The sequence below is a fragment of the Bombina bombina genome, chromosome 1 (genome assembly GCF_027579735.1).
Source record: "Bombina bombina isolate aBomBom1 chromosome 1, aBomBom1.pri, whole genome shotgun sequence".
NCBI lineage: Eukaryota > Metazoa > Chordata > Amphibia > Anura > Bombinatoridae > Bombina > Bombina bombina.
The window spans coordinates 102344273-102363278 of NC_069499.1; the positions used below are offsets into that span (position 1 = coordinate 102344273).

Sequence of the window (19006 nt, forward strand, 5' to 3'; positions counted from 1 at the left end):
CCAGATGTTTGGACTTATAGGTAACATCAGCTGACCAAGATTTTAGCCACAATGCCCTGCGGGCTACGACAGTGAAGCCAGGCATCTTGGCTCCCAGTCTAATAACTTGCATGTTAGCATCAGAAAAAAAGGAATTGGCTAGTTTGAGAGCCTTAACCCTATCTTGTATTTCCTCCAACGGAGTCTCTACTAAAATTGATTCAGACAAGGCGTCGCACCAATAAGATGCCGCACTTGCTACTGTGGCAATACAAACTGCAGGTTGCCATTGAAGACCTTGATGAACATACATCTTATTGAAATAAGCTTCCAGCTTTTTGTCCATGGGATCCTTAAAGGAGCAGCTATCCTCTATAGGGATCGTAGTTCACTTAGAGTAGAAATAGTAGCCCCTTCTACTTTAGGCACTGTGCGCCAAAAATCTTTAATGGAGTCAGCAACAGGAAAGATGGGGAGAAAAGAATCCCTGGCTTCTCCCATTCCTGTGAAATAATCTCCGTCACACGGTCTGGGACAGGAAAAACTTCCACAGAGGAAGGAACATCATCAGTATTTATTAAGTTTACTAGACTTCTTAGGGTTTACAACGACAGAAGTATCAGAGTCATCCAAAGTAGCCAATACCTCCTTTAATAGTACACAAAGGTGTTCAAGCTTAAATCTGAAGTTTACTTACTCAGTATTAGATGAAGGAATAATACTGTCCGAATCTGAGATTTCACCCTCAGAGGCTACCGACGTATCCTCCTCATTAGACTTATGAGGGAGGGCAACCTGCGTAGCAGTAGGTGGAACAGAAACCTTACTATCTGAATGTCTAATTTTCCTCTTGCGTTTTCCCAGCATAGGAAATTCAGATAATGGCACAGATGCCACAGAAGATACCTGTGCAGTAAAATCTGCAGGCAAATAAACTCCCCCAGGAGGCTAAGAGGAACTGCAGGGCACTATGTGACGCCATAGAGGCTTGGGACATTTGAGGAGAAAGCTGTGGCATTGCCTGAACAGCATCATCCTGAGAGACATTGGGCTCAGAGGGCAACAATTTATCTTTAAATTGAGGTGTTCTAGCTAAGCATGCAGCACAGAATTGCATAGGCAAAACAATTTGTGCCTCTAGGCATAACAAGCATTTGTCAAAAGACACAGAGTCTTGGTTGATGTCCATAATACTAAATAAAAAATTCCCCAAATTGCAGAAAATTTTTAAATACACTGTTACTTTAAGAATTTTTAATACCACTGCCGCTTAACGTTATGCAAAAATTCTTTAAACCTAATAAACCAATCAGGCCCCCTACACCTCAGACAGGCTTAGGTGCCTTACCGTAAATATTACACAATTTGGCTGCCAGAAGTCTCTAAAACGATCGTATAGTAGATCGACACTGAAGAGACTAAAATTCAATGACGCTGCTCCGCTCCGTGAATATCCGACAGCAGAGAGAAGTCACATGACCGGCAGCGAGAATAAACTATGCAGCAAGTAAAAGGCGTGCATTTCCCTCTGCCTACAACATGTGCAGCAATGTGTTAGTAAACAAAGCAAAGACTACCTCACAACTTCCTAACTGCTTAAAAGCCACCACTACTCTACTGAAGAGATTGACGAGAACTCAGCTAAACCCAAATCCTTGCTTGCAGGGAAAAGTACCCGAAAAAGGAATTAATTTCTTCAGACACCAAACTTCAACTCCTCCATTGACAGAGGCAAAGACAATGACTGGGGATTATGGGTAGGGGAGTGACACTTAACAGCTTAGCTGTGGTGCTCTTTGCCTCCTCCTGCTGGCCAGGAGTGATATTCCCACTAGTAATTGAATGACGTTGTGGGCTCTCCATATCTTAGGAAAGAAAGAGTATTTTTGAGTGACTAATCTAAGTTTTAGGTCCAATCGTCAACAATATGTGAGAAGAAAAGTTGGAGAGAGATGGAAGAATGAGTGCTCGCGGCCTTCAGTGAAACATGGTGGAGAGTCTGTCCTGGTTTGGGGCTGCATTTCTGCCAGTGGTGTTGGCGATATTGTCTGAATTGATGTGATCATGAATGCTGAAAAGTGCAGACAGGTTTTAATTCATTATGCCATTCCTTCTGGAAAGCACCTGATTGGAAATGGTTTTATTTTTCAGCATGATAACGATCCCAAGCACACTGCTAATGCAGTGAAATAATATTTGGAGAGAAAAACAGTTGATAAAACACGGACGGTCATGGATTGGCCTCCACAGAGTCCAGACCTCAATATTATAGAGGCAGTATGGGATAACCTGAACAGAGAAAGAAATAAAAGACAACCTAAATCTAAAGAAGAACTCTGGGAAGTGCTGAAAGAAGCCTGGTATAATATACCAGAAGATTACTTCAGAAACCTTCAGGACAGTCTACCCAAAATAGATGTGCTTAGTAACAAGGGAGATTTGCCTGAAGAAGACCGAAAAATAAATATGGATGTTTATTAAAACTTTGCTAAAACAATACATCTTATGGTGGCTTGAGACTTTTGGACAATACTGTATATGCTTATATACACACATAAATATATATAATTTCACATTTGCTGCCCATCGCTGCTCGACTTACCCCCTTCGCTGCGCTAGATTCTCTGCCGTGTCTCACTGCATGAGGGAAACATGCTCTTGTGAGCACAAAGCTTCCCTGTAATGTGAACGCGAGGTAAAAATAGGGTAGGTAGGGACCTGGAAAAACAAAGAAGAAAAAAAAGTGTGTCAAGAGGAGAAAAAAGCGAAGTCCCCTGGCTATACTGTACCTATGTCAGAGTACCTACAAATAGCCTCAGGGCTGTGTGTGCACCGTGTAAAGTCACTTACCTTACACAGCACCCCTCCACTGGCTTATTAGGCATGTCAAATCCTTGTCAATGTAGCTGCAGCAGTATCCAGTAGAGAGCCCATCCAGTACATTTACAAGTACCGCAGAGGATTGCAGTAGGAAATACCTGTGTCCCTGAGGGAAAGGCTAAGGAGAAGTGCTCATGACGCCTGAGGGTAGGTATGTGTACCTAAAATGGGACTTCAGCCATAATAGTGTATTCCTATGTACCTGTATCATTCAGCTGCTTTGAAGTTTCTCTTCTGTGTCATTTGTAAATGATAAATCCCCGGGACTCTGGGTCTCACGTTGGTCTGAGCTCCCAAATTTAAATCCATAAGCAAGTAGCTGGAAACACCTATATTCTCAACCAACTCCTACGTGGCCAAGAACAAAACTAAGAGAGAGATGGGAGGTGGGAGTGATCTTAAGCTCTGATATTGGTTCTTGACCTCCTCCTAGTGGCGGGAAATATATCCCATATGTTATGGAGGACTGTGGACCATCATCATTTTATGAAATACATTTTCTTTTGTGATTCAGACAGAGCATACTATTTTTTTTAAAGTTTCCAATTTACTTTTATCATCAAAATTGCTTTGTTCCCATGATATTCTGTGTTAAAGAGATACCTAGGTAGGCATTTGGAGCACTACATGGCAGGAAATAGTGCTGCCTTCTAGTGCTCTTGCAAAACTGTTGCCATATATAATGCGTCAGAAATGGGCTGACTATTAAGCATAAGTCCCTACTTTTCAACAAAAGAAACCAAGAGAATAAAGAAACATTGATAATAGAAGTAAATTAGAAAGTTGTTAAATAGCATGCTCGATCTGAATCATGAATTCAACATGTTGGGTTTCATTTTCCTTTAATGAAGTCACCGCTTACACAATCTTCTTCTATGTGGTTCAGTAGTTGTTATTTTACTTGGATCCAGTTTATTGTTCTGTTGTTTTTGAAAGGATATTTGATAACATCCGTTGGCATAATGCTTTGATTATAATGCCAAATCAAATTAAGTTCATGGCTGTGATGAAAATACTATAAGGTGAAATTTGTAGAATAATTTTTATAGGATCAAACTTGTTATATCAACATGTACAGGGAGTGCAGAATTATTAGGCAAATGAGTATTTTGACCACATCATCCTCTTTATGCATGTTGTCTTACTCCAAGCTGTATAGGCTCGAAAGCCTACTACCAATTAAGCATATTAGGTGATGTGCATCTCTGTAATGAGAAGGGGTGTGGTCTAATGACATCAACACCCTATATCAGGTGTGCATAATTATTAGGCAACTTCCTTTCCTTTGGCAAAATGGGTCAAAAATAGTGAGATATCTTGCAGAGGGATGCAGCGCTCTTAAAATTGCAAAGCTTCTGAAGCGTGATCATTGAACAATCAAGCGTTTCATTCAAAATAGTCAACAGGGTCGCAAGAAGCGTGTGGAAAAACCAAGGCGCAAAATAACTGCCCATGAACTGAGAAAAGTCAAGCGTGCAGCTGCCAAGATGCCACTTGCCACCAGTTTGGCCATATTTCAGACCTGCAACATCACTGTAGTGCCCAAAAGCACAAGGTGTACAATACTCAGAGACATGGCCAAGGTAAGAAAGGCTGAAAGACGACCACCACTGAACAAGACACACAAGCTGAAACGTCAAGACTGGGCCAAGAAATATTTCAAGACTGATTTTTCTAAGGTTTTATGGACTGATGAAATGAGAGTGAGTCTTGATGGGCCAGATGGATGGGCCCGTGGCTGGATTGGTAAAGGGCAGAGAGCTCCAGTCCGACTCAGACGCCAGCAAGGTGGAGGTGGAGTACTGGTTTGGGCTGGTATCATCAAAGATGAGCTTGTGGGGCCTTTTCGGGTTGAGGATGGAGTCAAGCTCAACTCCCAGTCCTACTGCCAGTTTCTGGAAGACACCTTCTTCAAGCAGTAGTACAGGAAGAAGTCTGCATCCTTCAAGAAAAACATGATTTTCATGCAGGACAATGCTCCATCACACGCGTCCAAGTACTCCACAGCGTGGCTGGCAAGAAAGGGTATAAAAGAAGAAAATCTAATGACATGGCCTCCTTGTTCACCTGATCTGAACCCCATTGAGAACCTGTGGTCCATCATCAAATGTGAGATTTACAAGGAGGGAAAACAGTACACCTCTCTGAACAGTGTCTGGGAGGCTGTGGTTGCTGCTGCACGAAATGTTGATGGTGAACAGATCAAAACACTGACAGAATCCATGGATGGCAGGCTTTTGAGTGTCCTTGCAAAGAAAGGTGGCTATATTGGTCACTGATTTGTTTTTGTTTTGTTTTTGAATGTCAGAAATGTATATTTGTGAATGTTGAGATGTTATATTGGTTTCACTGGTAAAAATAAATAATTGAAATGGGTATATATATGTTTTTTGTTAAGTTGCCTAATAATTATGCACAGTAATAGTCACCTGCACACACAGATATCCCCCTAAAATAGCTATAACTAAAAACAAACTAAAAACTACTTCCAAAACTATTCAGCTTTGATATTAATGAGTTTTTTGGGTTCATTGAGAACATGGTTGTTGTTCAATAATAAAATTAATCCTCTAGCAAGTTTATGGATGCTTCGATACAAATTTATTTGACATCTGTTAATTGATTTAGCATCTGTATTATGTTTTGAAGCTTCCTCAATAAAAAAGAATGAAAAAAAATGCCCAAATTGTCACTGTGTGCACATGCGCTGTGTTAGTCTGTCATAGCAGTGGTTACCTCCACTCGCCATTTACGTAGTGTTCCAGCCACAGCCAGGTCATTTTAGGTAAATTCCTTAGAAGCATGCACACATGACTTCCTGAAACATAGGGCCCGATTTTATAAAGTTCTCTGGCGAGAATATCTAAGGAGTCTCATCAATACAGCAAGGTCCCTCAAAGAATTTTAGAAAGGTTAATTTTAGGATGAGAGCCGTTTACCTTGTTGCGTATGAACACATATATCACAATATAAGGCTAAAAAAACTGCATGATTTCTCCCCATGCCTGCAAGTTTTTGTTATTCGGCCTTTACTTTCACTTAATGGTGTGCATTTTCACCTGCAAGATCAGTGCCCTTGTTTTCTGTGTATTCAGGTTCTCAGCAATGTCAGAGGTCTAGTGTTAAGCACAAATGCATATGATTAGGTTACCTAGTGAATACGTGGTTAACTTTTTTTGTTGATCAGTTCAGATGTGTTCATGACTGCTTTATAATAAATATAAGTTGTTATACATTTTCCATGTCCATTCTTCTACTCCCTGGTGTAAGGTAGTTTGGAGTTTATCTCAGCAACAGCACCTGTGTATCATGGTGTCCAGGTAGAGTATTCCAAACTTAGTATACGGGTTCTCAGCAACAGTTCCTGTGCATCTCGGTATCCAGCAAATATACCTGTGTGTCCCGGCACCTGTAGGAAGACTTGTGTATCCTGGTAAAAAAGTTCTCAGCAAAACAGGTTCTCAGCAATCCTAACATCAAGAGAGCACATCTAGGTTGGTTAGCAATAACTCCTGTGTGTTCTGGGGTCACTCACGCAACAGCATTTGTGCCCTATGGTGCATAAAATAGCTTTCTGACTCGTACCATGGCATGCTGCAGCCAGCAGTCTGTGCACTGGACTGTGCACAGGAGTTCCTGTTGTCCTGATTACCGAAATGTAGCAGTCTGTGTCTCTTACCTGTTGCACACAAACTTAACAATAAAAATGATTAAATAAACTCCAACAGCACCATGCATCTGTGTTTGTCTTTATTAAATCATGATGGTCAAAAACAGCTTGACGACAGCTTGGCATGAGTAAGGGTTAATAGCTCAAAACATTTCCAAACTGTTTTTGACCCTCATGGTTTAATAAAGACAGACACAGATGGATGTTGCTGTTGGAGTTTGTTTATCCAAAAGTCACAATCACAATCTTTTATTGTTATATTTAATTTTAAGATGGATGGTCAGTTAGTTGGGTAATAATATCTTAGGGTTCAGGATTTGGGTAAGTCAAGGGTATGAAGTATATATAGTATGGCAATAGCATTGGGATTTTTCTGATGGGTTTCTGCTCTCTTGTGTTGTGTTTATTTGGTACCAGATTTATCTGAAGATACCAGGCCATAAGTAGTCAGTTACGGCTCGATTTATCAAGCCTTTTCCTCCTCTACGACGGCAGGTTCTCACAAGAGAACCTGCAGTCAGTATTTATCAAGCGGTCACCTTTTAGGTGGAAAATTTCAATTGGCAGCTCCTACCCGTGCGTGATTGGCTGTGCGCGGGTAGGGTGCGGTTTAGTAAATTCCGGCAGCGTATTGCTGCCCGCCACAGGGGCGAATATGTACACCCCTCTTTACCCTCGCTTGATAAAATCAAGTCCATATTAGAGAAGAAGAGACAGAGATCCCTATTTAGAAGTTAGAACAAATCTAAACATAAAGTAACATTTTGTCTCTTAAATATATTATTTCTTCCCCACAAGGTTCATAATTTATTTCTGGATGAAAAATAAAATGTATTTCCGATGTGACACAGTATTACCTTTTATTACCAGTTCAAATAAATGAATTTTAAATAAGTTGTAAGTAAGGTTTAGTAAAATGCATCCGAATGTATAAGACATAATTGAAAATTAATGTTTTCACAAAATATAACATATTGATTTATTTTTGTTTGACCTGAATAGATGCAGTTCTCAATGGTCCCTTTGGCCTAATAAAATGCTTAATTCTTAATGACAGTTGAAGTAGTGATGAATCATATAGTGTCAACTGTGCTGTAAACAACACATTGAAAATTAGGTCAATGAAAATAAGGACATTCTTTTATTATTAATAATGTAGCTGTCTTACAGCCAGCTCTGTACACACTGTACCAAGCCATCCTTACAAAGGACCAGCAATGGATCAATATTAAGCACAGCCTATTTACTGTCTGGATAGAGTTGTTATGAAAACTAGGTTATACTGAATAAATGTTCTACAACCAGCAGAAACAGAGTAACTTAGCCCCCCCCCCAAAAAAAATAACAACAACAACATTATAATGTAATTTTCCTTAGCATACATAGTGAGTGTCAGCAGTCATTGGTTCCTAGAATAGTTGAAACACATATTTCATTGTTTAGCATTTAGGGGTAAATTTATTAAGCTGCACTCACATTATCTACATCATCTGATGTAGATAGTATTTGTGCCCTTATCTGCTTAATACAGCAGATTTACAAATAAGTTTATGTCTCTTCACTAAAACAAAGCTATAAAATTCCTTTATTAAAGGGACAGTCAACACCAGAATTTTTGTTGTTTAAAAAGATAGATAATCCCTTTATTACCCATTCCCCAGTTTTGCATAACCAACACTGTTATATTAATATACTTTTTACCTCTGTGATTATCTTGTATCTATGCCTCTGCAAACTGCCCCCTTATTTAAGTTATTTTGAGAGAATTGCATTTTGGCCAATCAGTGCTGACTCCTAGGTAACTTCACTTCCATGAGCTCAATGTTATCTATATGACCCACATGAACTAACGCCCTCTAGTGGTGAAAAACGGTCAAAATGCATTCAGATTAGAGGCGGTCTTCAAGGTCTAAGAAATTAGCATATGAGCCTAGCTAGGTTTAGCTTTCAATTAAGAATACCAAGAGAGCAAAGCAAAATTGGTGATAAAAGTAAATTGGAAAATTGTTTAAAATTACATGCCCTATTTGAATTATGAAAGTTTATTTTGGACTTGACTGTCCCTTTAAGCTATAGAGCTGTTTGATTATAAAACATGCAAGATTCGTCCAATACTTGTTACTATAATTTTCTGTAAGGGATACTAAATTCAGATTTTTTTTTTCTTTAATGATTCAGATAGAGCATGCAATTTTAAACAACTTTCCAATTTACTCCGATTATCAATATTCTTTGTTCTCTTGCTATCTTTATTTGAAAAGCAGAAATGTAAAGGTTAGGAGACGGCCCATTTTAGGTTAAGTACCCTGGATAGCGTTTGCCTATTGGTATCTACATTAAGCGACCAATCATCAAGCACAACCCAGGTGCTGAACCAAAAATGGGCCGGCTCCTAAGCTTTACATTCCTGCTTTTCAAATAAAGATAGCAAGAGAATGAAGAAACATTGATAATAGGAGTAAATTAGAAACTTACTTAAAATTGAATGCTCTATTTGAATCATTAAAGAAACAAATCTGGGTTTAGTGTCCCATTAAAGGGACACTGTACCCAAAATTTTTCTTTCGTGATTCAGATTGAGCATGAAATTTTAAGCAACATTCTAATTTACTCCTATTAACAAATTTTCTTCATTCTCTTGGTATCTTTATTTGAAATGCAAGAATGTAAGTTTAGATGCCGGCCCAATTTTTGGTGAACAACCTGGGTTGTCCTTGCTGATTGGTGGATAAATTCATCCACCAATAAAAAAGTGCTGTCCAGAGTACTGAAACTAAAAAAAGCTTAGATGCCTTCTTTTTCAAATAATGATAGCAAGAGAACGAAGAAAAATTAATAATAGGAGTAAATTAGAAAGTTGCTTAAAATTGCATGCTCTTTCTGAATTACAAAAGAAAAAAATTTGGGTATAGTGTCCCTTTAAGTTCTTTTAAGGGACACTGTACCCAAATAATAAATAATGTTGTTGTCAACTATTTCATGTATCATCAAACATCAATTTTGATATTGCTGAGCAAGGTAAAAGGGCTGCCAAAAAGGCATACAGTTCTCATTAGTCATAGACTTATTTTACAAGTCTTCTGCAAATAAAGAAGTAATTGACAGATTGATTTATTTTATTTTCAGTTATGAAATTCAGGAAGAGAATATTAAATTTGTAAGGGTAGTGATTAGGTAAAAAAGGTGCAGTAACTAGGATGGATTATAAAAGTAAAGAAGATAAATTAGAAGGTGGGAGATATGGTAGTGGCATGTTGTGTATGTGGCAATCAATCATTCATCATACAATGCTGTCTCTCCGATCTTATTTAGGTCAATGAATTGACATAGAAGTCGATAACAATCCATTACAAAACCTTATCAAATTAAATTGTACAAAAAATCTGCATTAAAGGGACAGTCTAGTCAAAATTAAACTTGCATGATTCAGATAGGGCATACAATTTTAAACAACTTTCCAATTTACTTTTATCATTAAATTTGCTTTGTTTTCTTGGTATTCTTTGTTAAAAGCTAAACCTAGGTAGGCTAATATGCTAATTTCTAAGCTCTTGAAGGCCGCCTCTTATTTTAGTGTATTTTGATAGTTTTTCACAACTAGACAGCTCTAGTTCATGTGTACCATATAGATGATATTGTGCTCAATCCCATGGAGTTATTTATGAGTCAGCAATGATTGGCTAAAATGCAAGTCTGTCAAAAGAACTGAGATAAGGGGGCAGTCTGCAGAGGTTTAGATACAAGGTAATCACAGAGGTAAAAAGTGTATTAATATACCAGTGTTGGTTATGCAAAACTGGGGAATGGTAAATAAAGGGAATATCTATATTTTTAAACATAAATTTCAAGTAGACTGGACCTTTAAAGTCTATAGGAAGTTTTGTAGATACATCATTTGATAAACAAACCTTTTTACACGATCTTTTACCCCAACATTTGGAAAATATCACAGAGTGAATGCAAGAGGATAGCGTTGGATTAAAGGGACACTGAACCCAATTCTTTTCTTTCAGGATTCAGATAGAACATGCAATTTTAATCAACTTTCTAATTTACTCCTATTATCGATTTTTCTTCGTTCTCTTGCTATCTTTATTTGAAAAAGAAGGCATCTAAGCTAAGGAGCCAGCCACTCTTTGGTTCAGTACATTGGAAAGCACTTGTTTATTGGTGGGGGAATTTATCCACCAACCCAGGTTGTTCACCAAAAATGGCCCGGCATCTAAACTTACATTATTGCTTTTCAAATAAAGATAGCAAGAGAATGAAGAAAATTTGATAATAGGAGTAAATTAGAAAGTTGTCTAAAATTGCATGCTCTATCTGAATCACGAAAGAAAAAATGTGGGTTCAGTGTCCCTTTAAGGTCTAATTAATATGGTGGGTATATAGTCCTCTGGGGAGGAGATTAGGCAGACCCAGGTTTCTTAAAAACAAAACACTGGGGCCCTCAGTTTATGGCAAAGTTATGAACAGAATAATTAAATTTTGAAAAGAAGCAACTGTAGATTTAAACAAAAAGTTGGAGTTGTTTAACTATATGTAAGAGCTGCAAAACTTTTGTTACAATGAATAATGGCTCACGTCTTAAAAAAAATGTGTTTTGCTGCAGTAAAATAAAATAAATGTATAGAATGTTTGGAGTAAATAACACCATAAAAATCAATGAAAAGGTCATTTTTATCTTTTCATTTATATTGCTTCATTCTCTATGTATCTTTTAGTAGCAGTGTTTTGCAACATTGCATAACAAAGCTACAAATATTGTGGCAAAACTCTGCTGCCATAGAGTAGTAAAGACATGTGCACACTCCTGAGCTCTTATGAGTCTACTTCATTTTACTCTTCAATAAAAGATACCAAGAGAACAAAGCAAATTTGATAACAGAGGTAAATTGGAAAGGTGTTTCAAATGGCATGTTCTATCCGAATCTAAGTTTAATTTTAACTTTACAGTCCCTTTAACCCCTTAGTGACCACAGTACTTTTGAATTTTCTTACCGTTTGGGACCAGGGCTATTTTTACATTTCTGTGGTGTTTGTGTTTAGCTGTAATCTTCCTCTTACTCATTTACTGTACCCACACATATTATATACAGTTTTCCCGCCATTAAATGGACTTTCTAAAGATACCATTATTTTTATCATATCTTATAATTTACTATAAAATATGATGAAAAAACCCCACACTTTTTCTTACTTTGACCCCTAAAATCTGTTACACATCTACAACCACTAAAAAAAAACACCCATGCTAAATAGTTTCTAAATTTTGTCCTGAGTTTTAGAAATACCCAATGTTTACATGTTCTTTGCATTTTTTGTAAGTTATAGGGCAATAAGTACAAGTAGCACTTTGCTATTTCCAAACCATTTTTTTTTCTTCAAAATTAGCGCTAGTTACATTGTAACACTGATATCTGTCCGGAATCCCTGAATATCCCTTGACATGTATATATTTGTTTTTAGTAGACAACCCAAAGTGTTGATCTAGGCCCATTTTGGTATATTTCATGACACCATTTCACCGCCAAATGCGATCAAATAAAAAAATTGTTCACTTTTTCACAAACTTTAGGTTTCTCACTGAAATTATTTACAAACAGCTTGTGCAATTATGGCATAATTGGTTGTAAATGCTTCTCTGTTATCCTCTTTGTTTAGAAATATGGCTTTGGCATTGCTTTTTGGTAATTAGAAGGCCGCTAATTGCTGATGCGCACCACACGTGTATTATGTGTCAGGGTTTTTTCCCTGTTTTGTTTGCTATGTGCTGCTGGCAGCCATTTTACTCACCTCTCTTCCTGACTATGGTGCATTGTGGGGGGATGCTGCTCATTTCCTGCACTTCATTTTATGGCCAGACTGGTGTGCATCATCCGTGTGAGACAGGATGCAGTCTCAGAATTGTGATGCCATCACTTATTATTTAAAGGGCCTCTGTTCAGTATGCTTTGCCTTTGCGTTGTCTCAGACCTGTTTGTGAGAGTTCCTGTGTATTTCCTGGCTGCCTGACGTCCTTCCTGGTTCCTGATCCCTGGTTTGTTCCTGACTCTGCTGTTTTCCTTGTTCCTGATTCCGGCTTGTCTGACTATTCGCTTTGGCTCCTGACTCGGCTCGTCTGACTACCAGCTCTGGTTTTGACTCCTGGCTTGTTATTTGACTTGGTGTGATTATTTTTGCACTTCTCGTTTTTAGTCTGATTTCTGGCACCCTGACATTACGCAAAGACCATGAATCCTGATGGTGCTAATAATCCACCTTTACCTGCCATCATTTCCAGGATGGATGCAAAGGATCACCGCTTGGATCAATTTGCACTAGCCATGCAAACCCTACTGACTCGCACTGCACATTTGGTCCAAAGTGTCCCTCAAGTTATGGCTGCTCCTGTTTCCGCTGCTGCACCTTTGCCTACCAGTAGCATGTCCGGCTCTGCACCTCTACCTCAGCGATATGGAGGCGATCCTATTCAATGCAGAGGGTTTTTGAACCAGGTGGGCATTTACTTTGAGATGTTACCTCAGGCGTTTCCCTCTGACAGAGCTAAGGAGGGATTTATCATCTCGTTACTCTCTGACACAGCTCTTGCCTGGGCTAATCCCTTGTGGGAGACTAATAAACCTGTGATTTCAAATTACCCTGAATTTGTGGCCTCCTTTCGAAGGGTATTGATGTTCCGGCTTGCTCCTCCTCTGCTGCTTAACGACTCATGTCCATTCAGCAAGGTACAAGATATGTTGCTCAGTATGCTATTGAGTTCCGTACGCTTGCCGCAGAGGTAGGTTGGAACAATGAAGCCCTTGTTGCCGCCTTCTTTCATGGGCTCTCTGATGCGATTAAAGACGAAGTTGCTGCCAGAGATTTACCAGAGGATCTCGAGGCATTAGTGTCTTTTTTGATCCTAATTGACATCAGACTCAGAGATAGGCCCTCTTTCAAGGAGCGCTTGCAGAAGTCTCCTGTTCCGTTGTCTCCTACATGATCGTTCCCACCCATGCCTCCCTCTCCTCCCACGCCTCCTGGTCCAGAGTCACCAGGTACTGCTGAGCCGATGCAGTTGGGATTCACGCGTCTCTCCGCGGCGGAGAGGGACTTTAGGAGGAGGGAGGGGTTCTGCCACTATTGTGGGTTACAGGGCCACCTTTTGAAGTCTTGTCCTACACGCCCGGGAAACGCTCACACCTAAGGTCCTGTCGGGGGCAGACCTTGGGTGGTTTATCCTCGTCCCCGGAACCGCTTAAGGAGAAACATTTGGTCCCGGTTGTCCTTTCCTGGGTGGACTCCTCCATAGTCACTCAGGCTCTTGTTGACTCCGGTGCTGCGGGCTATTTCATTGACAGTGCTTTTGTATCAAAGCACTCCATTCTTGTTTTGCCTCGGTCCGTTCCACTTGCTATTGAGGCCATTGATGGCACGCCCCTTCAGCCCGCACTCGTTACTCACGAAACTGCACCGTTGTCCATGGCTGTTGGGGCTCTCCATTTTGAAACCCTCCAGTTCCAGGTGATAAACTCTCCGCATTTTCTGGTTGTTCTGGGTTATCCCTGGCTCCAAAAGCACAATCCCAGTCTCGACTGGCGCAGGTCCGAAATTTTGTCGTGGTCCCCGCAATGTATTTCCACCTGTCTTCGGAAACCAGTTAAAGTCTTGTGCACTTCTTTGCCTTTGCTTTGCCTTTGCGTTGTCTCAGACCTGTTTGTGAGAGTTCCTGTGTATTTCCTGGCTGCCTGACGTCCTTCCTGGTTCCTGATCCCTGGTTTGTTCCTGACTCTGCTGTTTTCCTTGTTCCTGATTCCGGCTTGTCTGACTATTCGCTTTGGCTCCTGACTCGGCTCGTCTGACTACCAGCTCTGGTTTTGACTCCTGGCTTGTTATTTGACTTGTGGAGTTTTTAATTATTTTTTGCTATTAATAAAGGTGTGATTATTTTTGCACTTCTCATCTCAGTCTGATTTCTGGCACCCTGACATTATGCCCAGCAGTAAAGGGGTTATTGGGGAGCTTGTATGGAGCTTGTAGGGTTAATTTTAGCTTTAGTGTAGTAGACAACCCAAAGTATTGATCTAGGCCCTTTTTGGTATATTTCAAGCCACCATTTCACCTCCAAATGCGATAAAATGAAACCCAAATTTTTTCTTTCATAATTTAGAAAGAGCATGCAATCTTAACCCCTTAACGACTCATGTCGTACAGGGTACGTCGCACACAACCTGGTCTTTAAAGACCAGCGACGTACCCTGTACGACATTGGAAAGTGGAGAGCTGATTAAGCGCGCAGCAACTTAAGGGTTAACTTTAGACTAGTTGCTAGGTGCTTTAGTTCCTATGTGTCTTAGCTGGTCTCACAGCTAGAGGGAGAAGATGCAGAGCCTATATTAAGGGCTGCAGGCAGGAAGTAGGGTCACTAACTTGTTTCTTGTCATCCCTCCCTTCCCTCCCAAGCTACAGATTCTCTGTTCCAGTTATGGTTGGAATGTTCCAGTTGACGGTGACCGGGCAATGCTGGCAATAGCATCACTTTGGCTGGGGGCTGAATAGTCACTCGGACCTTGGTAAGCCCAAAGTGCCTTAACTTTGTTCTAGGGACCCCCCTTCGGAACTAACAGTCTTTTGGCTGAGGAACCGTCGTCTTTGGAGTTCGGGGGTCCCTTAACTCTAGTTGGGTAGGAACATGGCGTCATGTTCCCGTTGCGGCAGCAGAAGGGGTGCGACAAACATCCGGTAGGGACAGCCTGGGGGGTGAAAAGAGGAGGGGGACAGGCAAGCACATTCAACGTCAGCCGCAAGGGCCAACGCTCGGGGGCTCCCTGCACGATCCCTCCTAAAAAAGCCCACTAGGCTGTCGGAATGGGGGGCGTCCCCCATTCCTTTAGGGCGGTCGCACCCCTTGCTTTGGAGTTGTAGGACAGGGATGCTTTTCTTGCCGGCCAACGTTAAGTTATTTGTTATTAAGTTATTTAATTATTAAGTTATTTGTTTAATAAATGCGACCCCTATCCCCGGACGGGGAAGGGTTTTTTTCTCCCATAACTGGTGTCAGTGTGTTTATTGGGTTATTGGGTTAAGAGTGTTTTTATCACATAGCAGGTAAGAGCTAGAACGTTTTACCCTTAGGGGTTTAAAGCGGCTGGAAGCGATCCTGATTGATTCCAGCCGCTTTCCGGTTATTGCAGTGATGCCTCGATATTACCTTCTAATGCCTTCTAATTACCAAAAACAATGCCAAAGCCATATATGTCTGCTATTTCTGAACAAAGGGGATCCCAGAGAAGTGTTTACAACCATTTATGCCATAATTGCACAAGTTGTTTGCAAATAATTTCAGTGAGAAACCTAAAGCTTGTGAAAAAATTTGTGAAAAAGTGAACAATTTTTTTTATTTGATCTCATTTGGCGGTGAAATGGTGGCATGAAATATACCAAAATGGGCCTAGATCAATACTTTGGGATGTCTTCTAAAAAAAATATATACATGTCAATGGATATTCAGGGATTCCTGAAAGATATTAGTGTTCTAATGTAACTAGCGCTAATTTTGAAAAAAAAGTGGTTTGGAAATAGCAAAGTGCTACTTGTACTTATTGCCCTATAACTTGCAAAAAAAGCAAAGAACATCTAAACATTGGGTATTTCTAAACTCAGGACAAAATTTAGAAACTATTTAGCATGGGTGATTTTTGGTGATTATAGATGAGTAACAGATTTTGGGGAGCAATGTTAGAAAAAGTGTGTTTTTTTCCATTTTTTCCTCATATTTTATAAAAAAAAATTATAGTAAATTATAAGATATGATGAAAATAATGGTATCTTTAGAAAGTCCATTTAAATTTTTTTATAGTAAATTATAAGATATGATGAAAAACAGTATATAATATGTGTGGGTACAGTAAATGAGTAAGAGGAAAATTACAGCTAAACACAAACACCGCAGAAATGTAAAGATAGCCCTGGTCCTTAAAGCGAATGTCAATTTTCAAACTACTCAAGGCTCCTAATACTTCTATTACACATGGTGATTCAAACCGTCAACTTTAAATAAAAAAAATAATAATAATTTATAATATATTTTATATACTAACTTCGCTCCGTTTTGAGCCACAACTCCTCCCATAAGGCACTTCCTTATTTTGCAGAGAGTGACGTATAGAGTGGTCCCACCTACTCTATACGTATCTCTGATGAGCGCACCCGTAATGCCCTTACTTTGCACATGCGTGAAAAACATTTGTACTTAATCTGCGCATGCATTTAAAAACGAAATACTTAATGTGCGCAAGCGTGAAAATAGAATAGACAGGCTGTGCATGCGTTAACATCCAACCTCGTCAAAGCGCAATATATACCGCTGATAGTACTGAGCCTGAAATTGAAGGTCTTATAGAGCATGCGCGTCTCGTGGACACGCATCACTTCTGAAGCTGGGTATTAGAAGCTAACGCATGCGCAGAATAAGCGCATGACGTTGTAAAAATGGGTTGAACGCCTCGGGGTAAAAAAACGGATTGGCAATCGCTATTTTCAATTATTTCCAAATAGAGGGACAAAATGGTGGGTGGAGGAATCTCGGCTCCAAAAATGAGATAAAAAGGTATATGGGATTTGGGATTAGCAAGTACACACAAAAAAATGATGATTTAAGGTCCACCTAAATTGTTGCGTGATAATATGGCAATAAGCGACACTGTTGAGTTTACATTCACTTTAAGGGAAAGAAATTGAAGAATGGCCTTGTCCTTAAGGGGTTAAACAACTTTCCAATTTACTTCTATAATCTAAGTTGCTTCATTCTCTTGATATCCTTTGTTAAAAAGCATAGCTCTGTAGCTGCTGATTGGTGGCTACACATAGATGTCTTGTGTGATTGGTTCGCCCATATGCATTGCTTTTCTTCAACAAAGGATAGCTTAAGAATGAAGCAAATTAGGTAATAGAAGTAAATGGGATTGTTGTTTAAAATTGTATTCTCTATCTAAATCATGAAAGAAATATTTTGGATTTCATGTCCCTTTAAGTACTGGCAGAATGTCTGCCAGTACTAAAATAAAAGGCTTTTTTTTTTCTTTTTTTTAATATATATATTCTGCCGTGTAGGATCCTCCCCTTAGCCCCCAACCAGCTCCAGCAATGGGCCTCCCACCCGCCTCCCTGCAATGGCTCCCACCCATCAACGATCGCGCCATCGTTGACCGATGCAGAGAGGGCCACAGAGTGGCTCTCTCTGCATCAGTTGTTAAAAAAACGGTATTGCACGATGCCTCAATATCGAGGCATCGCTGCAATACCCTGAAAGCGATCGCGATCGCTTCCACCGCTTGAAACACCTGAGGACGTACAGGGTACGTCCTTGGTCGTTAACGTTCGGTTTTTGTAGGATGTACCCTGTACGTCCTTGGTTGTTAAGGGGTTAAGTTACCTAGACAGGCTTATCAATTTGAGAATGTGATTGGCTACGGTTGTCACTTGTGAACTTACTTGGCCTCTGAGGCTCTGAAGTTAAAGGAACATGAAACGGAAAACATTTTCTTATGATTCAGAAAGAGCATGCAAATTTAAACAACTTTCTAATTTACTTCTGTTATCATTTATTTTCATCCTCTTAATATCTTTTGTTGAAAAGCAGGGGACATAAGCTCAGGAGCCTGCCCATATCTGAATCACTATATGGCAGCAGTAAATAATTTTGTAGTCCCCCCCAAATAATTTTATGTTTATAAGCTTTCTCTGAAACAGGCAGTTTATTGATAAGTTTACTATAAATATCACCATCCAATTCACTGTGCTATGCAATACAACATACAAATCACTTAAACTTAAATGCATGGCACCTTATACATAGGAATATAGCAGTGCTTTATGTAAAATATAAACAATATTCATATGAAATAACTGCTATAGCAAAAACAATAACTCTTTATTGGCAGCATTAGCCACCTTATCAACTAACATTACTAGTCAAACAAATCCCTATTAAAAAATAAGTTAGACAACTTACTTCATTAGCTGATTATTACTAAAGGGAGGACTGTAGGTTTCTTATATTTGTTCCAAAATGAGGTAGAATAGATAACTCTTGAGAAAAAGGAACACTACATTACTGTACTTGATTATCCTTTTTTTTTTCACAAGGAGAACCAAGTCCTTCATAGTAAGTGTCCCACTGCAACAGTTCACAATTCTTTGGTTCCACATGCAATAAGGGTGCACTATGCAAGTATGTTAATAAGAAACAAAATGTAAGGGAAAATAAAATAAATGAATCTGAACTGACTTTGATGTCAGTTACAAAATGCCAAATATAATGATGTATTAAAAGCAAAGATTAGTCTGAGAATAATATGCATAAAATAGTTGGATAAGACAGATTTTTTTTTGGTCAATGTTTAGCACCAGTTCATACTTCTAAATTACCTCAATTATGCATTTTAAAAATGTTTACGATCATTAAAATTATGATATTGTTTTTATTGTATTTTA

At 39.3% G+C, this 19006-nt stretch overlaps 1 protein-coding gene across 1 annotated transcript in view; it reads right to left on the reverse strand.

The window, feature by feature from the left end:
* The window catches only part of DGLUCY (D-glutamate cyclase), a 365542-nt gene extending 346853 nt beyond the window's left edge, over window positions 1-18689 (reverse strand). Inside the window, exon 1 of the mRNA XM_053697558.1 lies at window positions 18525-18689. The gene's annotated coding sequence lies outside the window, so the exon portion shown is untranslated. The remainder of the gene's footprint in view (window positions 1-18524) is intronic.
* Between the last annotated feature and the right edge of the window lie 317 nt (window positions 18690-19006).